A 21,253-nucleotide genomic window follows, 5' to 3' on the forward strand; every position below is an offset into this window, starting at 1 on the left:
CTGTGTACTTGATTTTTGCACGTGATGTCTCAGATAGTGATCAGTCAAATTTATCTGTGTTAGATAAAGAAAGGTCAGCATTTTTGCAAAAGTTTAGTGACTGTTTTTCTGATTCACTACCGTCGCAATTGCCGCCAGAGAGACCTGAGGACCATCGGATAGATTTGGTGCCAGGGTGTAGCCCACCAAATAGACCTCCCTACAGGGTTAGTGCGGCGCAGCAGAAAGAGATTATGGGCCAGGTTGAGGAGTTATTAGAGAAGGGGCTGATTCAGCTTAGTTCTTCACCCTTTTGCTCCCTAGTGCTCCTAGTGCAGAAGAAGGATGGCTCATGGCGCATGTGTATTGATTACCGTGCGTTGCATAAGAATACCATCAAGAATAGGTTCCCTATTCCTCGCATTGATGATATTCTCGATGGTTTAGAGGGTGCTGCAATTTTCAGCAGGATAGACCTTAAGAGTGGGTACCATCGGATTCGTATAAGGCCAGAGGATGTGCACAAGACTGCGTTTAGAACGACATTTGGTCTTTATGAGTTTCTAGTGATACCGTTTGGGCTAACAAATGCTCCTGCCACGTTCAACAGAATGATGGACCGGATTTTCCGCTCGCATCAACAGTTTGTTGGAACGTTCTTCGATGACATGATAGTGTATTCGAAGAATGAAGAGGAGCATAGGCGTCACTTGACCATTGTGTTCGAAGAGCTGCGCAGTCACAGGTTACTTGTCAATCCTAAGAAAAGTGAATTCTTCCTTGAAGAGATCCACTTTCTGGGCCACATAGTCTCAAAGGATGGTGTTAGAATGGATCCCGCAAAGGTCGAAGCTATCAAGACATGGCCAGACTTGAAGACTGTGCACGATGTCAGGAGCTTCTTGGGATTGTGTTCCTACTATAGAAGGTTTATCAGAAATTTTGCAGAGATAGCATCGCCTCTTCACGCATTGCAAAAGAAAGAGGTCACTTTCAGATGGACCCAAAAAGAGATTTCAGCTTTTAGTCTCTTAAAGGAAAAGGATCCAGTTATTGTTTTGCCAGATCTTAGGATGTCATTTGTGGTCCAGTGTGACGCATGTGGCAGTAGCATTGGAGCAGTGCTAATGCAAGACGGACGGGTAGTAGCTTATGAAAGCCGAATTTTGCAAGGGCCAGAGAGGACTATGCAAGTCTATGAGAAAGAGCTCTTGGCTGTGATTCATGCGCTTTCTAGCTGGAAGCACTACCTCTTAGGTGCTGATTTTGTTGTCCAAACAGATCATCAGACCTTGCGATACTTCTTGACACAGTCAAAGTTATCCGAAAAGCATATGCGATGGGCAAACATTCTTTCCATGTTCCACTTCCAGATTATGCATGTGGAAGGCAAGAAGAATGTTGTGGCTGATGCGTTATCAAGAAAGCCACAAATTTCAACTGTGTCAATTCCTTATCATCATGAGTTAGATGACATGAAGGAAGAGTATACTGCTGATGAAGATTTTGCAAGGATCTTTGAACAGTTACAAGAGGGGCAACATCACGAGCACTACCTCCTCAGAGATGGTTTTATGATGATGCACGGCAGACTTTGTGTCACTAGGCCACTGCGACATAAGGTCATGGAAGAGAGTCATGTCCCACCGTATGCAGGGCATTGTGGCATTGATGCAACAGTTAAAGCGGTAGAGACGTTCTTCTATTGGCCTACCTTGAGGAGAGATGTGGATGCCTTTGTGCGAGCATGCATAGTTTGCCAAAAGGTCAAGTTTGATAGGCAAAAGGCACCAGGGTTGTTACAACCATTGCCGATTCCGGATAAGCCATGGGAAAGCATTGCTATTGACTTTATCTTTGATCTTCCAAGGACGCCAACAGGGAATGATGGTATATGGACCATTATCTGCAGGTTCAGCAAGCAAGCCCATTTTATCTCTGTCAGGAAGAAGATAAAATCTGATCAGATGGCACGCTTGTTCATGTACAATGTGTTTAAGTACCATGGTATGCCACTGTGACAAATTGTTGACGTGTCGACCTACTAAAGAACGGAGCTACCGGCCGAGGGACCTAAACCCTAAGAAGAACAAGCAACAGAGGAAGTGTCACAGAGTGATGACGTGGTTGCCCGAGTGCAGAAACCCTAATTTTGAAAACCCTAATTCTGGAAACCCTAACCCTAAAACCTGCAAACCCTAATTTCTGCAAGAAACCCTAATTCTGAAAACCCTAACCCTAAAACCTGCAACCCTAATTTCTGCCAGAAACCCTAACTGCTGAAACCCTAATTCTGCTACCAGAAACCCTAAAACTGCAGAAACCCTAACCCTAACCCTAAGGACAGATTTCTGCGTTTTGCGATGGCTGATGATGTGGCAGGCTGTACGGATTTCAATGTTTTACGCTGGCAGCTTTTGGCATCGCTTTTTGGACGAGAAGCTTTTGAGTTTGAAAGCTTTTCATGTAAACTGCTTTTTGGACCAGAAGCTTTTGAGTTTGAAAGCTTTTCATGTAAACTGCTTTTTAGGCCAAGGGCCTTTAAATATGAGGCTAGGGCTCATTCTCTGGCATGCTTCAGTACGAAGGTGCAGAGTCTGGAGTACCGGCTTGTACTGTGTTGATGCAATATAAAGAAATACTGAAAGGGGCGCCAAGGTTTGGGGCCAATACTCTCTGGGGTGGAATTCCGCCACTCCGTGTCGCGTGTCGTCTCTCTCTCTCTCTCTCTCTCCATTCAGTTCAGTTGTTATTTGAAGTGCTTAAAGTTTTTCAGTCTGTTCTTTTCTATTGGCACGTGGTGCCAGCCGTGTGACAGTGGTATCAGAGCATCAGGCGTGTGCTTTTCTAAAAGCATACCGGTCCTACAAAAGAGCAGACAGAGCTATTGGAATTTGATTCGAGGTATCTTCGCCCTCCAATCCAGACTTACTAGCCACTCCCACCCTTACTTCATCACGCATCGGGCGCGCTCCCGTCTTCACCGCAGTGTCTTACAGGGCATAAGCCAATTAAGATCACTTGCAAGAGAAGGATCCAGATTTGTTTCAAGTCACAGTTTTTTTTCTCAGAAGCAGTGTCATGCAGATGTTGATGTCTACAGCTACCAAGCAGCATACTCCAAGTACTTGGCAAGCTTTCAAGAAAATATTTGCCCGAAGTTATATGGTTTCTGACATCTTCCTTCGGAGTGCAACTTCTAGCAGAGTGGGGTATCTTGAAATGCTTGCCATGGAAACCCTAGCAGATTATAACTTGAAGTTTCTCGACATCTCCCAGTAGATGTCTCTTCACGAGCAGATGACCTTGGAGATTCGGTGCGATTGCTATCATGGGACTACCATCACTGCCAAAGAAACACTGTTTGTCCAAGAGCTGATGGACCATGCTGTGCTCGGCTATGACCTTATGGAATGAACCTAACCCTAATTTTTGGTGCAGGTTCCAGGATGGAAAGTCAGTCGACTTTTCGAGCTCAATTGATGTCGAGATTGCTTTTTAAATTTGAGTTCTGTTTGAGCTTGTTTGGTGATCCTGTTTGGAATTTGTTTGAAATGGATGGTATCTGTTTTGAACCTGTTTTGGTGCCGATTTGAATTGTTTGACTCTGGTTTGATACTGGTTTCAATGATTGGTGATTTTACTCCCGGGTGGAGAAGTGGTAAATACTGTTTTGGTATTGTTTGAACCTCGGAACGACGCAGGCCGATGCCTGGGGAGCGTTTCGCTGTATGTTTGAAAACCTCCGAACGACGCAGGCCGATGCATGGGAAGCGTTTGGTTGTATGCTTGTAAAATAATTATTGTTGTGACTCCCGGCCCGGACGTGGATGGTTATGCGGGAGGAGTATTAAGAAGTCTGAGCAGTGGTTACTCTCAGCACCTCCAAACAATGCAGGCTGCGGTCTGGGGGGCGTTTGGTTGTAAAAGGTCTCTATATCTCCCGGCCCGGACCTTTTTAGGTTATGCGGGAGGAGTGATGAGGGAGTCGTTGAATATCTCCCGGCCCGGACCTTGTTAGGTTATGCGGGAGGAGTGTTCATCGGCGGCTTTATGTTTCTATGTCTTGTAACATGTATATGTGAGCATTTGTGTTGCATTGTGATGTGCCAAACAGTGAATATTCCTAATTGGATGAGATTGCCTGGGTATGTAATTTTAGTACATCAAGACACCCGAGGAAGATCAGTATACGGTCTGGGTGTGATGGCTAATTTTACTACGCCGGAATATCAAGAGTTCCGATCTGGACGAAAGGAGAAGCTAACTCCTTGATCAAAACAGCCGAAAGGAGAAGCTAACTCCTTGATCAAAACAGCCGATAGGAGCAGCTAACTCCTTGATCAAAAGAGCAAAAAGGAGAAGCTAACTCCTTAATAAAAAGAGCAAACTGATTGTCCCTCGGAAATTTTTGAACTAACTTGAGTTGTTTTGCAGATATGCTGTAATCGCAGACGATTACTCTCTTTCAAGAAGGGGAGATGTGACAAATTGCTGACGTGTCGACCTACTAAAGAACGGAGCTACCGGCCGAGGGACCTAAACCCTAAGAAGAACAAGCAACAGAGGAAGTGTCACAGAGTGATGACGTGGTTGCCTGAGTGCAGAAACCCTAATTCTGGAAACCCTAACCCTAAAACCTGCAAACCCTAATTTCTGCAAGAAACCCTAATTGCTGCAAACCCTAATTCTGAAAACCCTAACCCTAAAACCTGCAACCCTAATTTCTGCCAGAAACCCTAACTGCTGAAACCCTAATTCTGCTACCAGAAACCCTAAAACTGCAGAAACCCTAACCCTAAGGACAGATTTCTGCGTTTTGCGATGGCTGATGACGTGGCAGGCTGTACGGATTTCAATGTTTTACGCTGGCAGCTTTTGGCATCGCTTTTTGGACGAGAAGCTTTTGAGTTTGAAAGCTTTTCATGTAAACTGCTTTTTGGACCAGAAGCTTTTGAGTTTGAAAGCTTTTCATGTAAACTGCTTTTTAGGCCAAGGGCCTTTAAATATGAGGCTAGGGCTCATTCTCTGGCATGCTTCAGTACGAAGGTGCAAAGTCTGGAGTACCGGCTTGTACTGTGTTGATGCAATATAAAGAAATACCGAAAGGGGCGCCAAGGTTTGGGGCCAATACTCTCTGGGGTGGAATTCCGCCACTCCGTGTCGCGTGTCGTCTCTCTCTCTCTCTCTCTCCATTTCAGTTCAGTTGTTATTTGAAGTGCTTAAAGTTTTTCAGTCTGTTCTTTTCTATTGGCACGTGGTGCCAGCCGTGTGACAGCCACAATCGATTATCAGTGATCGTGATCCTCGCATGACCAGTTTGTTCTGGAGAGGATTGTTTGAGAACATGGGCACTACACTCAACTTTTCGTCTTCGTTTCATCCACAAACTGATGGACAGTCAGAAGATGCTAATTCTACTGTCTTAGATATGCTGAAATGCTATGTGTCAGATAATAAGGGCAAGTGGGAACAATATTTGCCTATGCTTGAGTATGCGTACAATAATACGGTGCATTCGTCTACTGGCAAAGCACCTTTTGAGATTGTTGAAGGCGGCAAAAAGGTTCCTCCCATTTTGCATACAAAGGACAAGATCTTTGAGGCAGATCGATATGTTGAGAACATGGATGAGATGTATAAGAAAATTAAAGTTGCCTTGGAGAAGACTCAGGCAAAGCAGAAAAAGGCTGCTGATCGTCACCGTTGTGAATTGTTGTTATCACCTGGTGATTGGGTTTTGTTAAGGTTCGAAAAGGCAAGGTTAAAGAAGATGAAGGGCAAGGAACGGCTGTTTCCTAAGCTCAGCATGCGTTACTATGGGCCTTTTCAAGTGCTTGACAAGATCAGCGATGTGGCTTACAGGATGAAACTGCCTGATGCGTGGAAGATTCATAATGCGTTTCACGTGAGTCTTCTAAGACCCTTCGTGGGTGATGTGCCAGAAGATATGCCAGTTGAGGATCAACCAGAAGTTGAGGAACTTGATGAGATCCTGGTACATGAGCAAGTTTTGGCACATAAGGACATAAAAGTTAAAGGACAAGTTGCAAGACGCTATTTGGTGAAGTTCAAGAACTATCCACCTATGGATGCAAAGTGGATGGAAGAGCATGAACTGTCAGAGTCACCAAATGTATTGCACCTTTACCTTGAAGCCTTTGGGTTACAGCCTACTTATGCCCCAACCCAACGTGTGCAAAGGAGGGGTAATGATAGAGCTAGTACATCAAATGTACATATGAATTCAGTGCCATAGATGGAAATGGCAAAAGTATGAAGGCCTCATTAAGTCATTTGTATCTATGTATGTTACGACCTTTCTTGCGGATACATGCGATGATAAAAGAGTGTTTATAGCACAAGATCATCAGTGGCGTGTATTTATGGTATGCAATCGAGGACGTTTGCGATTTCAAGAGGGGGGTATGTCACGAGGACGTGGCAGTTATTAACCATGTCACAGAGATGTGGCAACTGCTAACCTTGGTTGTTGGTTTCTTTCCAATGGGGTTTATTTTATTTGTTTTGAGACCCTCTTTTTGAAGTAGAAAACGGTCAGACATTGTATGGCCAATGTGAACGGTAGATTCACCCGCAGACGGGAAGTGGTCGGCACTGGAATTCGTATGGTAAGAGGATGTCTAGGCTCAGAGCAAGATCATATAGGTCCCCCCGTGGCACTTAGCAAGTTGGTGGATACTAGGAAGTGAACTCAATTAAGGCGTAAAGTCAAGGTGGGACTACCAACAAAAAGTATCCGACAGTTGGGCCACATTGCACTTTTGGATGCGGTCCCAATGAGGATAGATGGTCAGAAGACCAATAGGAGCCCAACGGAAGCATCTCCTAAAATTTAGGGAACTGCTATTTTGGGCCGTGAAATGTGTTCGCGTCATTACCTCCGGTATGACTAGGGGAACATTTTATAACTCTGTCGCGAAGTCAACTGACGCGTCGGTTGGGATATTTTTAAGCGGCGAACCCGAAACGGGAAAATGCTTGTAAATGCACCAAGTGTCACATTTTCAGGGACTTGCCTCTTCCAGAAAAATGGGCGCTGAATTTTTAAGTTGGGATGAGCCTCCTTTTGCATTTGTCACAGGTTAAGAGCTATGGAGTGCTTCCTTTCCCTCTCATGTACAGTGTGGTGCTAGGAGTGATGCCCTGCACACTACACGCTGCTCTCTCTCTCCCCTACGTGCAGTTATGTGATGCCCCACAAGAGGGATACTCATTTGACTGATGTACAGTTGTGTGGGTTCATGCTTTTGTGCTGAGGCAAGAGCCTTCTTGAGCAGGAACAGGGGTAGCTAACTGCTGCTCCAAAGCAGGCACTGGTGAGGGTCATAACCTCACCGTACAGGTGCAAAATCAGCGCTGTGTATGCGCTGTAATTTCACTGTTTTTCAGCCATACGGATGCCAGGACCATTGGGAATCGTGCCCCACTGGCAGAGGATAGTTAGGGGACTGGTTGGGGCTGAAAACAGGGCAAAAACCAGTAAATACAGCGTGCTGAATTTACTGTTTTTGGACAGGAATCAGAGGGTATACGCCAGTGCAAGTGAGTTCTAGCAGGGGAATTGGTTTCGCGCAAGTTTTGGGGTTGTTATGCTGCCGAAATTTGGCCAAAGCAAATGGTATCTAGGTGGATACACGTGAAGGATTCTCAGGACCTTACCTTGTAATTTACCCTCCTAAAGAATAAAGAAATACCGAAAGGGGCGCCAATTTTGGGGCCTACAGGTTGTCGGTGTCTGCTCGGGGCATTCTAGCTCCGAGCCGTGTGTATATTCAAGTGTTAATTCCCGTCGCAGGTTCTCTTTGCAAAGTGCTCTGTGTGTGTGTCTACAGTAAAGAATTTCGGGTGAAAGCCAACGCCTACCGCCCTACGGGCCGGTTTCACCCACTCTCGTCGGCAAGAGTGGTCTACTTATGATTGCTCAAAGTGGTACAATGCGGATGCAATGGACTGATGCAACTTGGGACTATGCTGATGACAACGACGGTGATGACGACGAGGACGACACTAGGGCTGAAATCTGCAATCTTTCTACTGCTGTCCAAAAACGCTATGGGCTGAAATCTGCAAATCTTCTATCTGCTGAATGCTGACTCTATGTCGGTGACGATGTCGATGACGACGATGCGACGACGACGCGCTGAAAACACAGATGCTGAAATCTGCGTTTTCCGGGCTGAAACTGTAAACCTTGCGGAAACTGACCGTGCGGCGAGAAACTGCTGCGGGAAGGTGAGATTTGCGAGGTTCGGGACTTGATCTGTGAAGTCTAACTGCTGAAAACTGAAAACGCTGATGGTTCTGGAGTTTCCGTCGCAATGATGGTGCAAAACGCCGGGGCTGATCTGCAACCAAAAACGCTAGGCTGAACTTTGGGGTTTCTGTCGCCGGGATTCTGCAGATGCAAAAACGCTAGGCTGATCTGCTGGGGTCTTGTCGCCGTGGCTTTGCAAATGCAAAACGCTGGCCGGTCTGCGGTGGTTTGATCCAAAAACGCTAGGCTGTTGCTTGGGAGCAAAAATGCTAGGTCACTTGGGGGGTTCTGCGGGGGTTCTGCTGAGAAGGTGCGTGTTGAGCATGTGCTCCTGCTGCCTCTTCTGCCATTTAGTGCTAACTTGGGTTTGCTTATATATTAACTTAACAAAATTGCCCTACTTACTTTTGTTGGAAAGTCACTTAAATTAATAAGTGAAAAATACCAAAAATAGGGAAAATAGGCTAAATGCACTGGAAAATTCCCCTGATGGAATCTGATGGGAATACTGATGATCATGCTCCGTGCAACCAGAGGATATGCATCCACACTAAGTGACTGGGCATGCATGGTCTATGAATAGATTCACAAAAAGTGCCAGATCACTGCTAATCTAGACTGACTGGACTGATTGAACCTTGATCATGCTGTAGCTTGTCCACGGACACATAGGGTTGGATGTGTCACGTGACATCCCCTTCTTTTCAAAGTGAGGTACTGGTACCAAACTGTATGGCGTCGAGGGAGATCGCCAATAGCATCCGGAATCCTGAAAGGGACTCTTTGCCGGCCCACTCTGATGTGTGGGTTGTGCGGTACTTGAACTTCATAAAGGTCTGCAACGCTTGCTTCTTTGGGCTGCTCCGAAAGCGACACAAAGTCTTCTGTGGCTCCTTCAATGCTTCAACTTCGTCGAGAGTCATGCTTCTTTCTTCTTCAAGAATCTCCGAGGCTGAAAATTCGTGAAACCACTTCCAACACAAAAACATGAACATACCCATTCCATGTAAAGTGAGTGGAAAAAAAATTGTCTTCCTCAAAGAGTGTGCATGCAATGTAGATGAACCAATAGACGGAGTGACAACCCGTTCATCAAACACATGCAAACAATGAGATTGAGTCTCTCTCTTTTGATTTGAATCAATCCACTGTGGTAAAACACAATGGAAATGCCCATGCTTGGTGCTCATACTTTCATGTACTCGTTCGCAAACTGTGTCATGCCAAGGAAGAGATATGGAATTTGACTTCCTTACACACATACTTTTCAGCTTTTCATGAAAAATCCGCATACATTCGTGCTCATCCATGAGAGAAACGTGCTCAACATACAATATGCCATGCCTAGGAAAAGGGATCACATAACGATGCTGACTAAATATAGGAAACGATCACGAATGAAACACTCGAACAATGTGTGCGTATCAATCATGCGAACACATAACACTTCCTGGAAGGGTTCCTTGGACCTAGGCTCGAGAGCCAAGATTGGTTCTTCCTGAATGATCGAATCGTCCTGTGGGGGTTCTTCGGACCTCGACTCGAAAGTCAAGATCGGTTCTTCGTGATTGAACGAATCTACAACGAGGTTAGCTTCGCTAGAAAAAGCATCCAGTAACACATCATCCTTGTGAACAATCACATCATCTTCATGTAGCTCATCATGCTTGTGAGAAATCACATCTTGATCATGCAAAACATCATGCTCATTATTATCATCCAAATCATCATGCTTATCATTGTCATTCAAATCATCATGCTTTACACAATCATGCAAATCCTGTGTGTCATGCTTGGGAGAAGAAGAGACTGAGAGAGTCTCCTTTTCCTGATCCTGTTGCATCTGTGCCTGCATTCGAGAAAAGAGTCGCAACATCTCTTGCCTTATTGCTTTGTTCTCACGATCTATGGTTGCCATTCTTTCTGTGTAGTTACGCTCTATGGCTGCCATTCTTTCTTTGTGTTCACGCTCTATTTCTGCTTTTCTTTCCTGGTCCAACTCCTCCGTAGGAGTTAGCGCAATCCTTGTCGTAGATGAAAAAGGGGGAGGGTCGGAAAAACCTCCTGGTGGGAAAAATTCTTCTTCGCCTCTCTCATGCTCATCACTTCCAAGCAAAGTATCCATTCCGCTTTGAGTGATGACCATTCTGCAATCGTGGGTTCTTGTGGGTTCTTAAGTTCACAAGGAACTTGGGTTCTTGTGGGTCTTGAGTTCTTGAGAGTTCTTGAGGTTCTTGAGGTTTTCCTTTGCTTGCAAATCGCGTTGGAGAAGGATCGTCTCTTCACCCGAGTTCTACTCCTTTTTGCGGGCGCACCCCTTGGTGGCCTTGCGCTCACACCAAGGTTGCTTTTTCCCACCTCATGTCGATTGGCCGGCCGCTAAGTGCACGGTCCGCTCTCAATGAGTGAAAAGAGACACAAGGGGAGGCTGGACAAGCCCTTCTTTCTTGGGATTCCTGTCACTCTGCAACAAAACACGATTAGGAATCGACACGCCCAAGCGAACTTGGGTTTGTGCGACCTCAACAAGCAAAAAAAATTCTTGTGGTTCTTGTGGTTCATTCCTTGAGTGGTACAAAACACTGCCAAAGCTCTGATACCAATGTTAGGTGCAACGGAATGATTGTTTGCGCTTTGCTCAAGATGAGTGCTCCGAACTGTGCTCAAGGTTCCTTTTAGTTCTTATGGAAGGGAGAGCCTTTCGTTCTTAATGGAAAGTGCTATGATCACGAACAAAGTGAATGGACAATGTGCGTGCAAGTGAATGAGACTGAGAGATAGAGAGAGAAGAGAGATACGATCACCAGAGATGTAAAACCCTCCTCTGAAGACCCCACTCTCGTTGGCGAGAGTGGTCTACTTATGATTGCACAAAGTGGTACAATGCGGATGCAATGGACTGATGCAACTTGGGACTATGCCGATGACGACGATGATGATGACGACGACGACACTAGGGCTGAAATCTGCAATCTTTCTATTGCTGTCCAAAAATGCTATGGACTGAAATCTGCAAATTTTCTATCTGCTGAATTCTGACTCTATGTCGGTGATGATGTCAATGACGACGATGCGACGACGACGCGCTGAAAACGCAGATGCTGAAATCTACGTTTTCCGGGCTGAAACTGTAAACCTTGCGGAAACTGACCGTGCGGCGAGGAACTGCTGCGGGAAGGTGAGATTTGCGAGGTTCGGGACTTGATCTGCGAAGTCTAACTGCTGAAAACTGAAAACGCCGATGGTTCTGGAGTTTCCGTCTCGATGATGGTGCAAAACGCCGGGGCTGATCTGCAACCAAAAACGCTAGGCTGAATTCTGGGGTTTCTGTCGTCGCGATTCTGCAGATGCAAAAACGCTAGGCTGATCTGCTGGGGTCTTGTCGCCGTGGCTCTGCAAATGCAAAACGTTGGCTAGTCTGCGGTGGTCTGATCCAAAAACGCTAGGCTGTTGCTTGGGAGCAAAAACGCTAGGTCATTTGGGGGGTTCTGCGGGGGTTCTGCTGAGAAGGTGCCTGTTGAGCATGTGCTCCTGCTGCCTCTTCTGCCATTTAGTGCTAACTTGGGTTTGCTTATATATTAACTTAGCAAAATTGCCCTACCTACTTTTGTTTGAAAGTCACTTAAATTAATAAGTGAAAAATACCAAAAATAGGGAAAATAGGCTAAATGCACTGGAAAATTCCCCTGATGGAATCTGATGGGAATACTGATGATCATGCTCCGTGCAACCAGAGGATATGCATCTACACTAAGTGACTGGGCATGCATGGTCTATGAATAGATTCACAAAAAGTACCAGATCACTGCTAATCTAGACTGACTGGACTGATTGAACCTTGATCATGCTGTAGCTTGTCCACGGACACATAGGGTTGGATGTGTCACGTGACGAGCATTGAAGGAGCCACAGAAGACTTTGTGTCGCTTTCGGCGCGGCCCAAAGAAGCAAGCGTTGCAGACCTTTATGAAGTTCAAGTACCGCACACCCACACATCCGATTGGGCCGGCGAAGAGTCCCTTCCAGGGTTCCGGATGCTATTGGCGATCTCCCTCGACGCCATACAGTTCGGTACCAGTACCTCACTTTGAAAAGGAGGGGATGTCACGTGACACATCCAACCCTATGTGTCTGTGGATAAGCTACAGCTTGATCAGGGTTTAGTTCAGTCCAGTCAATCTAGATTAGAAGTGATCTGGCACTTTTGTGAGTCTATTCATAGACCGTGCATGCCCAGTCACTTAGTATAGATGCATATCCTCTGGTTGCACACAGCATGATCATAAGAATTCCCATCAGAATCAGTCAGGGGATTTTTTCAGTGCATTTAGCCTATTTTCCCTATTTTTGACATTTTTCACTTATTAATTTAAGTGACTTTCCAACAAAAGTAGGTAGGGCAATTTGGGTAAGAAAATATATAAGCAAACCAAAGCTAGCACTAAATGGTAGAAGAGGCAACAAGAGCCAAGCTGAGCAGACCACTTCTCAGCAAGACCAAGCCTTGGTGGTTCCCTCCAAGCAACAAATCCCCCCATTGCCTAGCGTTTCCAACAAGAACCATCGCCAGCCATCCTCAACATTGGCGTTTTTTCATCAGCAGGTCCTCGCCAGAAGAACATAGCATATATCGTTTTTCTAAGATTGCAGATTTCAGCCCTTAGGTCGACTTCATCATCACCGTCGTCATCGTCGACATAGCCTAGACTTGCATCAGTTATGCATACCATTTGTACCAGATTGTGCAATCACAAGTAGACCACTCTCGCCGACGAGAGTGGGGCCTTCGAAGGAGGGTTTTACAACGTCTCTGGTGTCGTATCTCTCTTCTCTCTCTATCTCTCAGTCTCATACACTTGCACGCACAGTGTGAACAATCACATCATCTTCATGCAACTCATCATGCTTGTGAGAAATCACATCTTGATCATGCAAATCATCATGCTTGTGAGAAATCACATCTTGATCATGCAAATCATCATGCAAATCATTGTCATTCAAATCATCATGTTGCTCACAATCATGCAAATCCTGTGTGTCATGCTTTGGAGAAGAAGAGACTGAGAGAGTCTCCGTCTCCTGAATCTCTTGCGTATGTGCCGGCAGTTGAGAAAAGAGTCGCAAGAATTCTTGCATGTGTCGCTCGCGCTGTTCTTGTCTTGCCTTTCTTTTTGCTTCTTTTTCTGCTTTGTCTTCTGCGTGCCTGTGATCCATTTCTGCTTTTATTTTTGCGTGTCTGCGATTCAATTCTGCTATTCTTTCTGCATTTCTTGCTTCGTGTTCTAAGTTCCTTTCCATAAACATCAACTCCAGAGCCTCCATAGGAGTTAGTGCAATCCTTGATGTAGATGGGGAAGGGGGAGGGTCGGAAAAACCTCTTGGTGGGAAAAATTCTTCTTCGCCTCTCTCATGCTCATCACCTCCAAGTGAAGTATCCATTCCGCTTCGAGTGATGACCATCCTAAAGTCGTGGGTTCTTGTGGGTTCTTGTGGTCTTGGGTTCTTAAGTTCACGAGGAACTTGGGTTCTTGGGAGTCTTGGTTCTTAAGTCCACGAGGAACTTGGGTTCTTGGGTTCTTGAGGGTCTTGAGGTTTTCTTTCGCTTGCAAACCGTGTTCGAGAAGGATCTTCTATTCACCCGAGTTCTACTCCTTTCCGTGGGCGCACCCCTTGGCGGCCTTGCGCTCACACCAAGGTTGCTTTTTCCCACCTCACGTCGATTGGCCAGCCGCTAAGTGCACGGTCCGCTCTCAATGAGTGAAAAGAGACACAAGGGGAGGCTGGACAAGCCCTTCTTTCTTGGAATTCCTGTCACTCTTCAAAAGCACGCTTAGGAATCGACACGCCCAAGCGAACTTGGGTTTGTGCAAGCGCAACAAGCAACAAAAATTCTTGTGATTCTTGTGGTTCTTTCCTTGAGTGATATAGAACACTGCCAAAGCTTTGTTACCAATGTTAGGTGCAGCGGAATGATTGTTTGCGCTTTGCTAAAGATGAGTGATCCATATTTGCTCAAGGTTCCTTTTAGTTCTTATGGAAGGGAGAGCCTTCCGTTCTTAATAGAGAGTGCTATGATCACGAACAAAGTGAGTGGACACTGTGTGTGCAGTGTATGAGACCGAGAGATAGAGAGAAGAGAGATACGACACCAGAGACGTAAAACCCTCCTCCGAAGGCCCCACTCTCGTTGGCGGGAGTGGTCTACTTATGATTGCACAATCTGGTACAAATGGTATGCATGGGACTGATGCAAGTCTAAGCTATGTCGACGATGACGACGGGGATGACGATGACGACGGGGATGACGAAGTCGACCTAATGGCTGAAATCTGCAATCTTCCTACTGCTGTCCAAAAACGCTATGGGCTGAAATCTGCGACTGATCCAACAACGCTGATTTCGGGGCTGTTTTCTGTTGGTCTTTGTGGCTGAAAAACTGCAGTTTAGGGCTGATACTTGAGGTGTCTTTAGGTTGAAAATCGATGGTCTATCCGGGCTGAATCTGCTACTCCTTTTAGGGCTGATCTTGATGAACTTTTAGGGCTGCAAATCACTGTATGTGCCGGATCTGCAAGTCTGAGAATGAAACCAAAAACGCCAAGCTGTTATGTTCCAAAAATGCTAGGTCTGCTAGTTTTCCAGAACGCTGTCAAAAACGCAAATTCTGATGCTTGCTTGGGCGATGAAGCTGGATGCAAACGCTGGGGATGCTTGTGGATGGCGCTGGCTTCTTGTGGAAAGAAAACGTTGATGATGGGGTTCTTGCTTGGAGGAAATCCACCAAGGTCCTGTTGAGAAGTTGCCTGCTGAGCTTGGCTCCTGTTGCCTCTTCTCCATTTAGTGCTAGTCTAGGTTTGCTTATATACAAACTTACTCAATATGCCCTACCTACTTTCCAACAAAAGTCACTTTTCAAAAAATAGAATCTTTTAAATATAAGGAATCTAATGGCATGCTATATATCAATGGGTAGATCTCCATGAGTCCATTCTAAATTCAAAAGGTCCGACAAGTTTTGATTTCATTTGTAAAAAATTTACAATGCGTCCATTTTTGGACGAGAGAGAGAAATTCAAAGTCCTTATAGGGTCCATTTGAGAGTCCAAAATAATTTTCCTAATGATCTGGCACCTAAAATAGGCTAAGCTGCATTGTACGTGGTACGTATAATACGATTTAACCAAGAACACCATCAATTCAATGGATGTATAATACCGTGCCACATAAGCAAGCTCATTGTATTGTTGAATTTCTTAGTATTTTGATGAGAATATATTGTTCTATATTAGAATGATTTGTGAGCCATTTACCATTGTGAGCTTCTTTATTGAAAACGTTAACTTGAGTTCAACCTAAAGGTGAACTTTGAAATTGTAAAACCAAAGAAAACTTTTGTTTTGTTGATTGAACTTTTAATTATAAATAAAGTCTACTTTACTAAAAATAAAATAAAATAAAATATTAACTTTAATTTTTTATAATAATAAGTGAAAAATGTCAAAAATAGGTAAAATAGACTAAATGCACTGAAAATTCCCCTGAAGGATTCTGATGGATTTTGATGGGAATGCTTATGATCATGCTGTGTGCAACCAGAGGATATGCATCTACACTAAGTGACTGGGCATGCACTGTAACAGACTTGGACACTCCAAGTCAAGAATCAACCGCAACAGCACCAAATAACCACTTCAAAACAATTCACAGATCACAATAGATTTGCACTGGCCCGGCGGAGTTCCGTGCCTAGAGATATTGGCCCCAAAGACTGGCGCCCCTTTCGGTATTTCTTTTTGTATTAATCAATCATCAAAGTACAAGAGAGCGGTTAGGGTTTCACTCTCAGACTCTACGTCCAGATGCTTTGAGAAGTGAGGCCCTCACCACTAATTTAAAGATTACAAGGGATGCCCAAAAGCAGAGCCCCAAAAGCTTTTAAAATAAAAAGCATCAGTTCTCTCTCTCTCTTAGAGAGTCTTTTCTCTTAAAAAAAAAAAAAAAAAGCAAAATCGCATCGCTCATCATTTCAAACAAAATATTTTATTTTAAGCCTCCGTGATTTTCGAAAATTAGGGTTTCTAGCAAAAATTAGGGTTTGCAAGAATTTTAGGGTTTCTGGCAGAAATTAGGGTTTCTGCTGTCCGCTACGTCATCACTTTGTGACATACCCCCCTCTTGAAAGCATTGTAATCGATCGCGATTACGCCTGCAAAACCGACAAAAGCCATAAACCGTCTTAGCAGACACTGACTGTTAGTACCTACGTACTAGGAACACACATCTAGCACATGTACAAAATCGACAGTCACATCACACGACATCACAGGACATCACCAGACATCACAGGACATCACATGACATTCAACATTCATTCGGATCTTAGACCATGATTTATCGGCAATGTAGCTAGCAATCACATCTAGGTCCAATCGGGACCTCATCGATGTCCGATTGACTAACCCCTATTGCAACCATGTCTATTCGAGATCAATCAGACCAAAATGCTGCAGTCATTTCGGCATCAGTTCCTGCACTCACAAGAAGTCAAGAACAAATCAGTATCATTATCAGGAATTTCATTTCCTAAAGTCATCCAGCAGAATACTGTCAGCTCTCAGTATCCGTGAAGCTCAAAGAGACATCAGTGACTTTAGTATCAAAATCGAGGCATCTGTTGACAAAGGAGTGGAGTGACTCCCCTCTTGTGCATCCCACTGCACCAGATCTCCGGCCAAGCTGAGTTTCTGGGTTCCTTTTGGAGTAGACTATGCTAAACCAAAACATCGAGGTAAAGTTTCACAATCCGAGGAGTATCTGCTAGGTCCTCCTCCTCCATCCACTTCGCATCAAATGCAGGAAAGTTCTTGAACTAAACCAAGAACCGCCTTCGGACTTTACCTTTCTTCGTATCGTCATGTGCTAAAATCAGTATCAGGAACAAGGATCTCCTCGTTTTCTTCCACTTCGGGTTGCTCATCAGGCTCCCCATCATCAGGCACATCACCCTTAATAGGGTTCAAGAGACTCACATGCAATGCATTATGAATCCTCCAAGTATCTGGCAGTTTCAATCGGAAGGAGACATCATTTATCTTGTCAGTGATCTGGAAAGGTCCATAGTATCACATACTAAGCTTTGGAAAAAGCCTCTCCTTTCCCTTTTTCTTTCGTAGGCGTGCCTTCTCAAAAGTAAGAGCACCCAATCATCCTCCTTTAGTTTCAAGTCGCGACGATGGCGATCCGCTGCCTTTTTCTATCGTTCTTGAGACTCCTGCAAAGTCTCGCGAACCTTGGCAAAAGCGGTATCCAAATCTTGCGAATATTCATCCGCTTTCAATATCTAATCTTTCGTGCTCAGGAAGGATGGAACCTTCGCAACACTTTCAACAATCTCACATGGCGTCTTCCCCGTCGAAGAGTGTATCGTGTTATTATAGGCAAATTCCACCAAAGGTAAGTTCTTTTCCCATTGAGTCTTCTGATCCAAGATACAAGACTTCAATAAATCTAAAATCACTGAATTGGCAATCTCAAATTGCCCGTCAGTCTGCAAGTGGAACGATGACAAGAACTGCAACTGCGTGCCAATGTTCTCCCAAATTGCCTTCCAAAACAAACTCATAAATCTGGTGTCTCTGTCGGAGACAATCGTCTCAGACGTGCCATGTAATCGGAAAATCATCGTGATCTTTCTGTGTTCTCGGGAGATCAAAAATGAAATCCATTGCAATACTTTCCCAGGGGTGGGTAGGTACGGGTAAAGGCTGTAACAATCCCTGTGCCTTATGCCTGTCAAACTTGACCTTCTGGCATACCAAGCAACTGCGCACAAACTCTTCCACATCCTTTTTGAGTCTCGGCCCAAAGAAGTATTTCTCTACCCCCTTCATGGTGGTAGCAATGCCGCGGTGACCCGTAAAAGGTGGACAATGGCATTCAGTCATAACCTTTTCCCTCAACTGCTGTGTAACGCACAGCATAGTCTTTTTCATCAAGTAGCCTTCCCGAAGGGAGTATCCAGCTACTGTCTCCCCATCCCGTATCCGTGTGAAAATATCTGCAAAATCTGTATCTGTGGCATACTGATCGACCATATCCTCGAAGCTCCTATGATGTATCGCGGAAATAGCCAGAACCAACGGTTTCCGAGACAAAGTATCTGCCACCATATTCTTCTGTCCCTCACATGGACAATCTGGAAGTGGAACTGTGACAAGATGTTCACCCACCGCATCTGCTTTTCCGAAAGCTGCTTCTGTGACAAGAAGTAGCGCAAACTCTGATGGTCAGTAAAGACAGTAAAATCCGCTCCGAGTAGGTAATGCCGCCACTGAGTAAGAGCGTGGATAACCGCCAAAAGCTCTTTCTCATAGATCTGTGCTGTCATCTCCGGCCTAGAGAACAAACGGCTCTCGTAAGCTATGACATGGCCTTCTGGCATCAAGACCGCACCCAGACTACGACCAGAAGCATCACAATATACTTCAAATGACTTTTGCAAGTCCGGCAAAGTCAAAATAGGTCCCGTAGTTAATTTCTCTTTCAATGTCCGAAAGGTAGTCACCTCTGTAGGTCCCCACGAAAAAGGTACTCCTTTCTGTGTCAAGGTATGCAAAGGGGAAGCAACCTCTGCAAACTTTCGTATGAACCGCCTGTAGTACGAACACAGTCCCAAGAAGCTTCTAACTTCATGGACATTCCTCAAATCGGGCCAATCATGGATAGTCTCTATCTTGGCCGGGTCCATTTGCACTCCTGCTGCTGCTGACACAATGTGTCCCAAAAAGTGCATCTCTGGTAGGAAAAATTCACTTTTCTTTGCATTAATCACTAACGTGTGATCTCGTAATGCCTGAAAGACTTGAAGCAGATGATCTCTGTGTTCTGCCTCATTCTTGGAGAAAACAATGATGTCGTCAAAGAAAGTGCCAACAAATAGCCTGTACTCTTGAAAAATCCTGTCCATCATCCGGTTAAATGTCGCAGGAGCATTGGTTAAGCCAAAAGGCATCACCAAAAACTGAAATAACCCAAAAGTCGTCCGAAAAGCTGTCTTGTAGACATCTCTTGGCGCTATCCTGATATGATGATATCCACTCTTCAAGTCAATCCTGCTAAAGCACGAGGATCCCTGTAACTTGTCGAGTATATCATTGATCTTAGGAATCGGAAATCTGTTCTTGATGGTGATTTCGTTGAGAGTGCTATAATCGATGCACATTCTCCAAGATCCGTGTTTCTTTAAAACCAACAACAGTGGAGAGCAATACGGTGAAGTACTAGGCTGGACAAGACCCTTTTCCAAGAGGTCTTTCACTAGGTTCATAATCTTTTCATTCTGTACTCGGCTCACACGATAAGGTGGCCGATTCGGTGGCGTGCTTCCAGGTATCAGATCAATGGTTTGATCTTCAGGCCCTCTGAAAAGCAATCGGCATGAGTGTGGAGAAAAATCTTTGCGTTCTTTTGATCAGGTCAAAACATATTCAACCTTTATCCATCGTTCAGTTCTCTTCCAAAAGAATGAGTAAGAAACTGAAGTTCATCAAGTACAATCTCTAAGCCCTTCATTTATCAAAGTTGCTTTCTCGGCCCAGTAGTCAACCACGGCGTAGTTCTTGTGGTACCAAGGGATCCCAAGTAGAACGTCACTCGCGTGCCCTAAACACCCCTGTCATTACAAATGAAGTTTGCCAATGCTCGGTGTAATGGCAACATCCCATCCGGGTGCCAGTCGAACTACCTCCGCCTAACTACCTCCGCCTGTGGCGTCAATCTGTTGGGCGTAATTCCAAATCGAGCCGCCAATTCCAAGAGAAAAGAAGTTGGCCTTGGCTCCTTCAAAAGAGCTTCCTGATCCTTCACTTTGCCCCAAAAGCGGCAAAGTTGGTACTTTCATTCATTAGATTCGGTGCAGGTCCCACTCTATGTGGTACCAATTCTGCTTTTCTATCTGCCTTTTCTGCCACATTCCTCAGCTGCTCTCGAACTCTCAGACGTGTTCGACACAACGAGCCGAACAGACTTCTAGGAATGAAAGTAGAAAGAAAAAGAGCAACCCAGAGAAAAAAAAGATGCACGACCCAAGCTTACTCCTGAGGAGAGAGCTTGCTTCATCAGAGAGGGGAAGTGCTTTGGATGCGGGGAACAGGGACATATCCCCGCGAAGTGCCCTAATAAGGCACAGAAAGAACAGAATGGGTAGGTCAGACTGCCAGAGTGAATGGCAAAGCCCCGCTTCTCATGACTCATCAACTCTTGAATAGAAGTTGACTTCTGTTCTAAGCAGTGATCTCGGATCTCTGTAGGTAGACCCAAGGTAAACCGCTCAATCTGTTCTCTGAACGAGATCTTCTTGAATGAAGAGGCGGGTAGAAAAGAGCTCCAGAATCTTTCACAATAAGCATTGATTGTATCTTTCTTGGTCATCCGAAGATGGTTCCAAGCATCTCGTACATCTCGTTCATATTCTTGTGTCAACCAAGAAGAAATAAAAAGCTTCTTAAATTTCAGCCATTTAACTGGCGCACTCTTGTTCAAAGAAGCGTGGACCACCAAGTACGAGCATTCCCCTTAAGGTAAGAGGTAGCTCTAAGAATCTTGGAGTGCTTTGAATAGCGTCCTCCCGCGAAAGCGATGTCAAACTACTGTATAAAAGACAAAGCCTTCGAAGCATCTGAGTATCCTGAAAAAGTATCAAACTTGATTGAGTGGCACCTTCCTTAAACTCTCGGACTTTCTTGCTTGTATCTTCGAGAAAGTCATACTGGTTGGCTTTGTAAAAATTCTTCTTGTTCGCATAAAACTTTCCGTCATCGGAATCTGAGGTGTCTGTAGACGAGTCCTCAGTAGAACTGTCAGTCTCTGGGCGAGATGTAGCCTTCTTTGCCTTTTTCTTGCCCTTTCCAAAGCTTTGTTTCTTGCTTCGCTTTTTACCTTTTCTGTCTTCTTCGCTCGAATCTGAAGAGCTAGAAGAATTGTCAGAAGAAGAAGAAG

General features: G+C 44.9%; 1 protein-coding gene across 3 annotated transcripts in view; it reads left to right on the forward strand.

Annotated features, from left to right (window-relative positions):
- LOC147464406 (uncharacterized) overlaps window positions 1-21,253 on the forward strand; it is a 54,524-nt gene that overhangs the window by 16,447 nt on the left and 16,824 nt on the right. The window lies entirely within an intron of this gene.

The sequence above is a fragment of the Adiantum capillus-veneris genome, chromosome 1 (genome assembly GCF_014529385.1).
Source record: "Adiantum capillus-veneris isolate H3 chromosome 1, ASM1452938v2, whole genome shotgun sequence".
In the NCBI taxonomy this organism is placed as follows: Eukaryota; Viridiplantae; Streptophyta; class Polypodiopsida; order Polypodiales; family Pteridaceae; genus Adiantum; species Adiantum capillus-veneris.